Consider the following 10,750-nt stretch of genomic DNA (forward strand, 5'->3'; position numbering starts at 1 on the left):
GGCCTTCTTTGCAGTGGCCATAGTGTGGACCGACCAAGTAAGGTTGTCGGAAATATGAGTTCCCAGAAATTTAAAACTATGAACTCTTTCCACACAATCTCCATTGATATATAGTGGGAGAGGCTCTGCTTTGCACCTTTTGAAGTCTATAATCTTTTTGATGTTCAGGGCGAGGTTATGACTCTTGCACCACAAGACCAATCTGAGAACCTCTGACCTATAAGCCGTCTCGTCTTCTCCTGATATGAGTCCCACCAACGTGATGTTGTGTTAGGCATATAAGTCACCTAACAGGTATTTGGGTTGGAAATATATAAACCAGGATAGACATTTTAATACTGTCTCTTTAAGGGAATGCTAAAAGTGTAATTGGGTGTGGTTTCTCAAACGGCCATAAGATAGAGCCAGAAACCTGGGTTGTTTAGTTCCTGTTCTGGTGTTTCTGGAGTGTATGTCTTAGTCTCAGAAGAAGTCTCAGTGAGTCTCTGTTTCCTTCTGTTGGAGAGTTTTGCCATTCCTCCTAATTGACTGCTATTCTTGGATTTAATGTAAGTCTGATACTTAACTGTTTTTGACACTGGACTTTGTTACTGGATTATCCCTGGGCTGAAAACTGACTGACTTACCTGTGAATGACTTTGGACTGCTTATCTTGAACTTTGCTTAAATCTTTATGGGAAGTAAAAACCTACATTTACTGTACAGTGTATCTGTGTGCTGTGTGTGTATTATTCTTCATTTCTCTCAATACGTCTCCCTGTATGCGCACATTCTCCTAACGGGGAATTACCTCAACATGTTGTCTGCAAATTTTATTATAGAGTTAGTGGGACAAGAGGGAGTGCAGTTGTAGGTGTAGAGTGAATACAAAAGGGGGCTCAGCACACAACCCTGTGGAGAGTCAGTGCTGAGAGCAAGAGTGGAGGAAAAATAGCTGCCAATCCTAACAGTTTGGGGTCTGTTAGTAAGAAAGTCCTTTATCCAACAGCAGATGTGAGAGGAGAGGCCCATTTCTAGCAACTTCTTAATCAGTGTATCTGGAATGATGGTATTAAAAGCTGAGCTGTAATCAACAAAAAGCATCCTTACCCAGCTCCCACTATGCTCCAGATCAGGGGTCACCAACCTTTTGGACCTCAGAGACCACCAAATTCATAATTTTAGATCCCAGGGACCACTAACTGGTTCTGTGGGTGTGACCTAATTTGTGGGTGTGGCTTGGTGGTCATGTGACTGGCTGAGCCTGGCTTGTATGTAAATAATATAAATATTTATATAAATATTGAATTTTTTATTAAAAAAAGAGCAACTTTTACCCAAAATCAGGCAAAGCAGGCAGGCAGATTGAGTTGCTCACAGAATCACAGATTCATTCAGCTATCTATCTGCCATTGGCTAGCTCAGTCTGTCACATAAAATTTGCTTGCAAGCAAACTCATAAAATTAACTCACAACACACCATATATGTAAATATTGAATTTTTTCTTTTTAAAAAAGGGCAACTTTTCCCCAACATCAGGCAAAGCAGGCAGATTGAGTTGCTCACAGAATCATTGAGTGATCTATCTATCTGCCATTGGCTAGCTCAGTCTCTCAAATTTGCTTGCAGTGAGTCTGCACTGAATTTGCTTGCAAGCAAACCTTCAGTCCTAAGGGAGGTTCGGCTATACTTAAAAGCAGAGCCAAAGATCTAAAGACTAGCTAGAAAGCAAGAAATCCAACCATTTCCTGCTTCCTAGCTAATCTAAATCTCTTGGCACAGCAGAACAGATGATGGTTGGGAAAAGGGAAAATAGCAATTTATCAGGCAAGTTTACCGGGTAAGGAGTGAGTGAGCGGGGAGGGTCCCTGCGGGCCATGTGGGCGGCGCAGCCTTGTGTTTCTGCCAGCCTGGATTAATTGCTTTGGGGGGCTGCTCTGGGGGTGAGATTTCTCTGCGGCCCACCAAAATTTTCTCATTGCTCACGGTTGGTGACCATTGCTCCAGATGGTTCAGTGTCAAGGTTTGATGGGAGGCAATTCTGTATATATTTTAAGACCAGTCTTTCAAAACACTTCGTAATTATGGATGTGAGAGCTACTGGTCTATAGCCATTTAAAGTATCAGGAGAGGGCTTTTGGGGAACTGGAATAATAATGGAAGTTTTGAGACAAGATGGAACAATGGCTTGTGTAAGAGAAAGGTTAAAAATATTGGTGCGAGCAGGTCAGCACATGCTTCAAGTACCTTCCCAGGTACCCCATCAGGGCCAGCGGCCTTTTTCACATTCATTGCTCTAAGCACCTGCTTCACATCATACTCTTGTACTGTGAACAGCTGAGTACCGTTGGTTTGTAGAGGCAGTGTGTTCAAAGACCTATTCAGTTCGAATCGGGCAAAGAAGCAGTTCAATTCTTCTGCCAGTGATGCATCCTTATTGATCAATATGGGGTTGTTGCCCCTGTAATTAGTGATGTGTTTCTTGCCTGCCAAGCCCATCGTGGATCATTATTTGTGAAGTAGTCCTCAATCTTCCTTTTATAGTCCTTTTTTGCCTCCTTGATGCCCCGCCTCAGTTCCACTCTTGCCTTGTTATACCAAACTCTGTCCTCAGACCTGAATGCCATATCACGTGTCTTAAGAAGTAATTGCACGTCCGTGTTCATCCAGGGCTTCTGGTTTGGAAAAATCTGGATGCGTTTATTCTCAGTAACCGTATCCACACAGGTCAAGATGTAAAACAGTACAGTTTTTGTATATTCCTCCAAATCCTCTTGTTCAAATAAATTCCAATTAGTATTTGAGAAACAATCCTGCAGCTGATCAAGTGCTCCCTCTGGCCAGTTCTTGATGAGTTTGATTTCAGGCTTAGTTTTCCTTCTGAGGGGGGGTGTATGCTGGTGTAAGGAACAGTGATAAATGATCTGAAAGTCCCAGATGTGGAAGGGACACTGCTTTATATGCATGCTTTACATTAGAATACACATGATCAAGTGTGTTGTTTCCCCTGGTGGCACATTGTGGTACCACATTGTGGTGTAACCAGAACAATCTTGAACTAAATATACTCAAAACTGTAGAAATGGTGGTGGATTTTAGGAGAAACCCTCCTATAGTACCACCTCTTACAATACTAGACAACAGAGTATCAACAGTAGAGACCTTCAAGTTTCTAGGTTCTATCATATCACAAGACCTAAAATGGACACCTAATATCAAAAACATCATCAAAAAAGCACAACTCAGAAAGCTCAAACTCCCCAAAGAGCTGCTGATTCGGTTCTCCAGAGGAATTTTTGAGTCTGTCATCTACACCTCTATAACTGTCTGATTTGGCTCTACAACCAAACAAGACAGACACAGACTTCAACAGATAATTAGAACTGCAGAAAAAAACAATTGCTACCAACCTGCCTTCCATTGAGGACCTGTATACTGCACGAGTCAAAAAGTGGGCTGTGAAAATATCTATAGACCCCTCACATCCTGAACATAAATTATTTCAACTTTTACCCTCAAAACGATGCTAAAGGGCACTGCACACCAGAATAACTAGACACAAAGACAATTTTTCCCCAAATGCTAAACAACTAATTCCCACAACACTGTCAAACTACTTAGTAAGACTGTAGTACTATTATTCTTTTCATCCTTCCTATTACCCATCTCTTCCCACTTATGACTATAACCATGGTGCTTGTATCTTTACAATTTATATTGTTTTATTTGTTTCCTAGTATGATTTGATTGCTTATTAGTAACCTATGACTATCACTAAGTGTTGTATCTTTTGATTCTTGATGAATGTACAGTATTTTATTTTTTTCTTTATGTACACTGAAAGCATATGCACCAAAGACAAATTCCTTGTGTGTCCAATCACACTTGGCCAATAAAAAATTCTATTCTATCTGTTTTGTTACAGAGGCCCCAGTGTTCATGTCTGTCAAGATCCATTTGAATCTTGAGCCTATCTTTTGGGTGTTGTCTATTTAGTGTTGTCTGCAAATTTGATGAGTTCCTCTTCATTCCCCCATCTGAATCTTTTATGAAGATATTGAAGAGTACTGGGCCTAAGACAGAACATTGTGGTACCCCACTGCTTACTTCCCTTCATGTATTGTAGATTAAGGACTACATGTTGACTTCTGTTTGTCAGACAGTTACAAATCCATTTGGTGGTGATTCTGTCTATGCCACATTTTTCTACCTGACCAAGAGGTAGACTGTAGTCTACTTTTTCAAATGCCTTACTGAAATCCAATATACTATGTCCAGTCCACTGCATTTCGCTGGTCCACTAATTTAGTCACTTTGTCAAACAATAAAATAAGATTTGGTTTGCATGATCTGTTTTTCATAAACCCATGTAGGCTTATGGTTATAAACTTGCTTGCTTCTAGATATTAGCAGATCTGTGCTTGATTATCTTTTCCAGGATCATCCCAGGTATTGATGTCAGGCTGATTTGTCTGTAGTTTCCTGGATCTGTTTTTTTCCTATTTTTTTGAAGATGGAAATCCCATCAGCTGTTTTCCAGTCCTCTGGTAGTTCCTTGGTTCTCCAGGATCTTTGAAAAATATGGTTCAATGGTTCTGAGATCACATCTGCCAGCTCATTTAGAACTCCAGAGAACAATGGGCATGGTTGATTCCCCTAACCAAAAGTAAATAAGAAAGGCTTTATTCTAAAATGGTCAATTGATTTTCAATATAATTTCTATAGATCTCATTCCTTTGATTTTTGGGATATCCAGTTTTTAAGCTTCATTGGCATTTAAACTTTGTCACACACATATCTGATTGGAATGTTAATGACCTAACCAGTGTTTTTGAACCTGGACAACTTAAATGTGGATTCCAGAGTTCCCAAGCCAGCGTGCTTCTTAAAGACGCCAAGGTTGAGAAACACTGGACTGAAGCCTCGGATACAGATGTCTTTGGGAGAAATCTGCCCATCTATATAAATTATCTTATGTGCATTATCTGAATGATGCTCTAGATGGCAGAAAATATCTAAAAATCCCCTCTACTTGCAAAATTGCATCTCCTGATAGAAAACGTAAAATATGAAATACATTGTCTAGAAATAGACACATGCTGTTTTGTATTCTTGTGCTGGATTTTTTAAAAAAATGTTAAGCTACGCTATAGTCATCTGAGGTCTGGAATTGTTCTCTGTAAGCAAAATTGGAAGCACTGCCAAACACATTCTAATTCAAGAGAGTTTTTGCAAAAGTTTACATTCAAAGATTTGTTATTATATTCAGGGGATATCCACAAAGGTTTTTTTTTAAAAAAAAATCAAGATGGTAGTTATGAATGTATAATGAAAGTCTGACATCTTTTTGGCTTGGGTTGGCCTGGGTGTCCCTGCTAAAAATAAAAATAAATAAAAGGTAAACTAACAATTAGTGACACCAAGGAAGGATTGCAGTCTTTTGTTCCTTGTTATTTTCCTGTCTGAACACTTGCAACCTTCCTTTCTTTCTTCTGAAAGAGGGTTGGCATTACATAGTTTATAAAAATCCATAAAGCAGAGCCATTTATTTGAAGGTAATTGATATTTTAAAATAATTTTCATCTCAAATATGGCAGTGGGAGGGGAAGAGTGCTGTTTTTGAAGCCATTTTACACAAGCAGAACAGAAAAATTACAAGGTGGAATGATTTATGGTGTTATAGGATACAAATACAGCAATTAAGAAAAATACCAAAGCATTTACTGGAGAGTGGTTATAGGCTAGATGTGAAAATCTATTCTAAGCCAATCCAAGATCTAGGCAGGGGATGGTTCAAAAAGGTTACAGAGATGACAGTGATTGTATGATCAAAGGTCTGCATCTACTTTGACGTACAAATACTTCTACACAGAATTGAGTGTTCGTGATCCCTGTGAAGAGAAGAAATATATAAATACCTGCGAGAATGTCTGCAACTCTTCACATCACCTGTGGCCTTCAAGGTAGTCACAGCTGGCAAGCTGAATTCCACAGAAATTCAGGAAACATTATGAGGGAGAATGCTTTTTCTATGACCTGAAAAAAAATTATGTTGAAATGCATTGTTTATTTTGCAAAGATGACTGGTTGATCATGCATTTGTTTTGGGATGGGAAAACCACATGGTTCCACATCCTGACCTGGTGGGTTTTGTTATTCTCTGATGACAGCCACCTCTCCTCACCCACAGCGGAAAAAATATGCGATATACTGTATATATTGTGGGTGTGGCTGCAGCAGAATGGTAATTTGTTGCAATGTTTTTATTAACCTGCAGATGGCAGTAGAAGATAGCCTACACAGGAAAAACTAAAATGGAATTCAACTACTAAAGATGTTAGGATACATCTATGAAGCTACTCAGCAATGTTTCAGAAATGGTTTGCCTTGCTTCCTTCTAGGATATTTTTTCAGGCTCACCTGCAGCCTGAGGATGGGAGGTGTTGCTTCTCCGTACTAACCAGATCCAACTATGCTCAGCTTCTAAACTTGACCAAATGTTAGGGTTAAGGCATGAGAAAAACAACTCTCCTAAAATCAGTGTTTCGCTCAACCTTAGCAACTTTAAGATAGGTGGACTTTAATTCCAGGAATTCCCCAGCCAGCATGAAGTCCACCCATCATAAGGTTGCTAAGGTTAAGAAACACTGTCCTAAATTCTTCTTTGTGGATTTGCACATATTACAAAATTATGAATTGCTCCATATTTTAGCTTTATTTTAAAAATATATTAATAAATAATGAAGCCAGTATAGGGGACTCGGTGGCTCAGTGGTTAAGATGCTGAGCTTGTTGATCGGAAAGGTGGGCAGTTCGGTGGTTTGAATCCCTAGCACCATTGGTGGGATTCAAAAAAATTTACTACCGGTTCTGTGGGCGTGGCTTGGTGGGCGTGGCAGGGGAGGGATACTCTAAAATCTCCATTCCCTTCCCACTCCTGGGGCAAGGATGCTGCAAAATCCCATTCCTTCCCCACCCCACTAACCTGCTTTCCAGCTCCGTTCTCCTGTACAGGGCAACAAAAGAAGACCCAGCCGATCAGCTGGGACTCGGGAGGCAGAGAACAGATGGGGGTGGGGCCAGTCAGAGGTGGGATTTGCCGGTTCTCCAAATTACTCAGAATTTCCGCTAGGGGTTTTCCAGAACTGCTCATAACCTGCTGAATACCACTTCTGCCTAGCACCAGGTAATGGAGTGAGTTCCTGTTATTTGTCCCAGCTTCCACCAACCTAGCAGTTCGAAAGCATGTAAAAATGCAAGTAGAAAAATAGGGACACTTTGGTGGGAAGGTAACAGTGTTCCATGCGCCTTCGGTGTTTAGTCCTGCTGGCCACATGACCACAGAGACTTCTTCGGATAGCGCTGGCTCTTTGGCTTTGTAATGGAGATGAGCACCGCCCTCTAGAGCCAGAAACGACTAGCACATATGTGCAAGGGGAACCTTCACCTTTAATGAGGCCGGTATTTCCTGATATGCTTGCCTTCCTTAGTATGTTTTAATTCTAGTCAATGTGACATTTCTGTCTCATTTTTTAAAATTTCCCCATTTCATAATAGTATCTCTGGTAAATACAAAATATTGTTCAAGGTTACCTTTTAAGCCACCCCCGGCCGGGGCCGGGGGGGGGGGGGGGCCGGGGGGGGGGCGGGGGTTGGGGGGGGGGGGGGGGGGGGGGGGGGGGGGTTGGGGGGGGGCGGGGGGGGGGTGGGGGGGGCGGGGGGGGGGAGGGGGGGGGGGGTGGGGGGGGGGGGGGCTGCACGGGGCGAGCCCCCGCTTTTCGGGGGGCGCCCCTGGGGGGCGGCGAGGGGGGGGGGGGGGCGACCGCGCAGGGCCCGCGCGCCGGGCGGCCAGGCGCCCGGCCGCGGGGGGGCGGGTTGCTTGGCCCGGGCCCGGGGCCCGGGGGGGCGGGGGGGGGGCCCGTTCATCATATTGAATATTTGAGTTTTTGAAAATTAATATGAATTTGTTATCTTCTCAGAAATAAGCATAACTATAGAATTTCTGCTAGATGAATCCTATTATTTATTAGAAAGTAAATCCTATTGAAAAGAAAATTAGTTGGTCACCCTTTTTTGTAATTGTGCCTGGGCAATTTACACTCTCAGAGCTCAATCCACTTTCCCTATTTAGGAGTAAGTCTAGGGAATTGTCAGGTAAATTCACATGCAGGTTTATTCTCTGTTAAAATGAATATGTTTTAAATTAAGAAACTGGTTGGATGACACCGAGCCAGTCAATCTCTCTCTCTGTCCTAGGAAGAGAGCAGTGGCAAACTGCTTCCAAAAAACTTGCCAAGAAAACTACAGGGACTAGTCCAGGTCAACAAGAAGGCCCTGGTACACACAGGTATGTACACACACACACACACACGTACACACACACAAAAGAGAAAAAGAAGATTTTTCTTTAAGAACATATTTTAACATAAACATGTGTATTAGCATTAGAATTATATAGACTGGATGCAAGCAAAAACTATGAATAGAATTAATTTGTATGTATTGTGAAAGGTACTAGAATAATATCTTGAAATATTGAACAATGAAATAACGATGAAATAATGAAGGGTAATATTTTAATACAGATAGATGTGAAGAGTGGAATATGGGACATATGAGTAAGAATTAATTATTAAAAATAGGAAAATTAGAGATTAAACAATGATACTATTAAATAAGCTTAAATAATATGATTAGTAGTGAAATAATAAAGTTAAATAGTGAGCATAATGAAATAATGAAATAATATATTTTAATATAAACAGATGTATTAATGGTAGAATCACATAGACTGGATGAATGTATAGAATATAACTAGAATCATTCTATATATTTAAATAACCACTTTAAATCCATCCTATGCTGCTTTAGGTCCTATCTAGTTTTTAACTCTCCATCTCCGTTTAAGGCATCTTTGTAAGTAATAGCTTGTTTCAATAGGTTTAGATGTGTTACTGCCTCTAGTGTTGATATCCAATTTGGCATTTCAAAATATATCTATTTTTTAGTTTTATTCCAGATCTTAAATAGTGCTTGCCTAATTCTATGTTGTTGAAAGTGTCTATGTAAGCCTGGCTTGTCAGGCCATAGGAACACATGCCATCTTTGTTGCAGGTCGACCACCCACCCAGATTTTGACCACATGACCATGGGATTCTGCAATGGTTGTAAATGTGAAAAATGGTCATACGTCACTTTTTTAGTGCCATTATAACTACGGAAGGTCATTAGACAAGTTGTTCTAAGTCAAGGTTTACCTGTACCAGAGTTTTGATATCAGCTTTTAAATTTGTTTTTGTAATGCATGTCACAAGTCACTGATGCTAAAAAGGCATATTTTGCAACTACCTAGGTTACCTTCAGGTTTCTCTCTGCCAGAAAATAACAAATAAATATAAAACATATTCAAGTATCCAGTAGTCATTTTAGTTAATAGAGATTGTAACTATCTTAACTGAGAATCTGTAGAAAATTTATATTATAAAATCCCATGTTCTATCAATTAAATTTAATTCTTTTCCTCTCTATGTATTTTAAATATCATATTTCTTACATTGTTTTTTGTATGACCTTTTACATGATTTATAACCATTGCCTGGTGCCCCAGATGCCTGGAAAATTCTCACCTCTTGGGGAGATGCAAGGGAAGATGGCGACATGTGGATTGCAACACTGGAAGATAGCCCTGGGAAACTTCCCTTATCTGCTTTCTCAGAGACGCTGGTATAATAACATCTTCACACCTGTGGATTGGTGGAATCCACATCGGACTGTTGGGAAGGGTCTCTAATTCTAGTCGCATGCCCTGAGGGACCTCAGATCCTGCTTTGAATTTTGACGTGCTTTTACCTCCCTTCAATAAAAAGATTCCTTTTGAAATACAAAGTTTTCAAGAGTCTAAACTTATTTTTTGAAGAGCGGAGAGGCTGGTCCTTACAGTAAGCCATGAATTATTATTATTAGTGTATGGTACTGTTACAACTAGGAGACTGGAGTGTTAATGCAAAGTAGTAGTTTGACTAGCAATTTACAAATTCTATTGTGGTTTCCCAAGGTATACCACAGGATGGTGAGCTAGCATCATACCAGAAATATAAGCGTCATACCAGAAATATAACCCTCTTTTTGCAGTGTCATCTAAGGCCCCCTCCCTCTACTGGAGTCACCTTGCAAACGGGCGTCACAACCGGGAAGGGTCAGAGCCAGCAGAAATCTGATTGCCTGCACAAAGTACCAGCTCGTCACTGAAGTGATACCTATTTATCTACTCACATAGAACATGCTTTTGAACATCTAGGTGAGCAGAAGCTGAGGCAAGTGGCAGGAGCTCACTCCATGAGATGGTGCTTGGATTTCGAACTGCTGGAGCAAAGACCATCTCCAGCATCATTAAACTACTCAGCCACCATGCCTCCTAGCAAGCCATGGTGAAGCATACTATAATGTGTGCTATATGAGTCCAAGCTGGTTGTAGGTTTAAGTGATTGAAAGTGACTGGAGGTGGAGAAGGAATGAGAAATACTACTCACAGCCACTAATTGGTCTGCAGCCAATGTAATCTTAATCTGTACTCCAGTAACAGATGTTGCATCTGTAGTTTACTAAGGAAAGTAATAAGGAAAACAACCTTATTCTTAAACACATGTGCCATTTCTATGTGACTAACTCCCTGAAACAGATACAGATGACTGGGTTTTGATTTGTTTGTTTTTGTGTGTGTGTGGATTTGGGCAAAGGTTTAAAATATCATGACTGCCATTATTTTCAGGC

At 40.6% G+C, this 10,750-nt stretch overlaps 1 long non-coding RNA gene across 1 annotated transcript in view; it reads left to right on the top strand.

The window, feature by feature from the left end:
* LOC148130816 (uncharacterized) overlaps window positions 1-9,854 on the top strand; it is a 19,431-nt gene extending 9,577 nt beyond the window's left edge. The window contains exons 2-3 of the long non-coding RNA XR_015749629.1: window positions 8,237-8,327; window positions 9,588-9,854. This is a non-coding gene — a long non-coding RNA (uncharacterized LOC148130816). The remainder of the gene's footprint in view (window positions 1-8,236; window positions 8,328-9,587) is intronic.
* The last annotated feature ends 896 nt before the right edge of the window (window positions 9,855-10,750 follow it).

The sequence above is a fragment of the Notechis scutatus genome, chromosome 4 (assembly GCF_049901735.1).
Source record: "Notechis scutatus isolate UNSWTSFEM ecotype Mainland chromosome 4, rNotScu1.2, whole genome shotgun sequence".
Lineage (NCBI taxonomy): Eukaryota > Metazoa > Chordata > Lepidosauria > Squamata > Elapidae > Notechis > Notechis scutatus.